This window comes from Lucilia sericata, unplaced genomic scaffold, assembly GCF_015586225.1.
Source record: "Lucilia sericata isolate MDLA Ls3-8-SP2 unplaced genomic scaffold, ASM1558622v1 Contig000621F_arrow, whole genome shotgun sequence".
Taxonomy (NCBI): Eukaryota; Metazoa; Arthropoda; class Insecta; order Diptera; family Calliphoridae; genus Lucilia; species Lucilia sericata.
In genome coordinates, this window is record NW_023994627.1 from 155,040 (window position 1) to 157,633 (window position 2,594).

Genomic DNA, 2,594 nt, shown 5'->3' on the forward strand with positions numbered 1-2,594 from the left:
CCGTTCGTCTGTCTGTTGAAAACACGATAGAGTCCAAACGGGACGAAATTTTGCATAAATATATAGTTTTGAATTTAAAATTGGCAATATCGGTCCACGATTAAACCTAGCCCCTTTTGGTTTTTATGCAATAATTGAATCTAGAAACATATAATCCGACATACATGTATATCCTGATGTAATAAAAATTTATAAGAGTGATTTTTTTGGTACATTTTGAATCTTTTTTAATATTAAACCTAGAAACATAGAATTTAGATCTATAAAGGGGGACTTTCTTGTACTTTTCGTTGTAGAACTGGTAGTTTTTTGTTTTTTTTTTTTTTGATAAAATTGTAAACACATTTATGGTGAAGGATATTTACGATTCGGCACACCCGAATATAGAACTCCTACTTGTTTTTATTTTTATTTCTTTTACAATTCTCTTTTATACAATAAGATAATTAACATTTAATATAATATTGTGTGTGTGTGTATTTTAACATTAATAATTGTGTTTGAAATTTGCAGCTGATTGTCCTTATAAAATAAAATTAATTTGTGTTAATGTGTGTATTTTATAGCTACTACTTCAAAATAAATGCTTTTAAAAATATAAAATATAATTTGTTTTTAACAATTTAAATTTCTTTTTTTTTTTTTGCTCATAGTTTACTATTTATTTAGGCTTAACAACTTTGTTGAAATTTCTTTATTACATTTAAAACAACTATAGCACTTTATTAGTTTTTTTTTGTATTTAAGAAAAATATTTTATTTTTAATAAAACATTTTTCTTTATTTTAATTTTGGAAATAATTTATTTTCAAAAAAATAACAAATCTTCTTTGTAGTATTTACAGTTATTATAAAAGGTTAGTGTTACATTTAAATAGCCTTGTTGGAATTGTGTTGTTAACGTTTTTAGCAATTCTTTAGAATTTTGTTTATAAATATGTATGTGTTAAATAAAAGTAATTGTTTAAAGAATTTTCTAAACATATTTGTATTTACAATTTTTATTAGTAATTTAAACTGGTGTTTGAAATGTGTCTTAAAATGTTGTTTTTAAAGGAAATAATAATAGTAAACTCTTCTATCGATCACCTCTCTATACATAACTATTCTATAGACAACTTTTTTATCCATCATGTCTTTATCGTTCACTTTTTCACAGAAAACTTCTCCATCAATCACTTTCCTTTAGAAAACTTTCCAGTTGATCACTTTTCTATAGAAAACTTCTCTGTCGATCACTTTTCTACAGAAAACTTCTCTATCAATCACTTTTCTATAGAAAACTTCTCTATATCTATCACTTTTCCATAGAAAACTTCTCTATCAATCACATTTCTATAAAAAAACTGTTCAGCCGATCACTTTTCTATAGAAAACTTCTCTGTCCATCACTTTTCTATAGAATATTTCTCTGTCGATCATTTTTCAATAAGAAACTTCTGTGTCGATCACTTCTCTTTAGGAAACTTCTCTGTCAATCACTTTTCTATAGAAAACTTCTCTATATCGATCACTTTTCCATAGAAAACTTTCCTATTGCTCATATTTCTACAGAAAACTTCTCTATATCGATCACTTTTCTATAGAAAATTTCTCCGTCGATCACTTTTCTATAGAAAATTTCTCTGTCGATCACTTTTCTTTAGAAAACTTTTCAGTCGATCACTTTTCTATAGAAAACTTCTCTATCAATCACTTTTCTATAGAAAACTTCTCTACCGATCACTTTTCGTTAGAAAACGTCTATAGCGCCTCTATATCGATCACTTTTCTATAGAAAACTTTTCAGTCGATCACTTTTCTATAGAAAACTTTTGTATATCGACCACTTTTCTCTTGAAACTTTTATATCGATCACTTTTATATAGAAAACTTCTCTATCAATCACTTTTCTATAGAAATCTTCTCTATATTGATCCCTTTTTCAAAGAAAACTTCTCCATCGATCACTTTTCTTTAGAAAACTTTTCAGTCGATCACTTTTATATAGAAAACTTCTCTATCAAGCACTTTTCTATAGAAAACTTCTCTATATTGATCCCTTTTTCACAGAAAACTTCTCCATCGATCACTTTTCTTTAGAAAACTTTTCAGTCGATCTTTTCTATAGAAAACTTCTCTGTCGATCACTTTTCTATAGAAAACTTCTCTGTCGATCACTTTTCTATAGAAAACTTCTCTGTCAATCACTTTTCTATAGAAAACTTCTCTGTCGATCACTTTTCTATAGAAAACTTCTCTGTCAATCACTTTTCTATAGAAAACTCCTCTGTCGATCACTTTCCTATAGAAATTTATCAAAAAAAACCTTAGAGTTAAAGAAATTTTATCAGAAAATGAGATAAAAATAATATTCATCAAAATATTTTTAAATTAAAGAAAATATTTCAAAATATTTACATCGTTTTCTAATTCTACCGAAATCAGTACGAAAAACATGTTTTTTTCAAGACAAATTAAATTTAACAATATAAAATTGAAACTTTTATTTCCATTTATATTTTCATGTGCCTTTTCTTAAAAAAAAAAACTTTTCTTATGTGAAAAAAACTTAAACTAAATAAAAATAAAAAAAAAACTATACAAAAAACGTA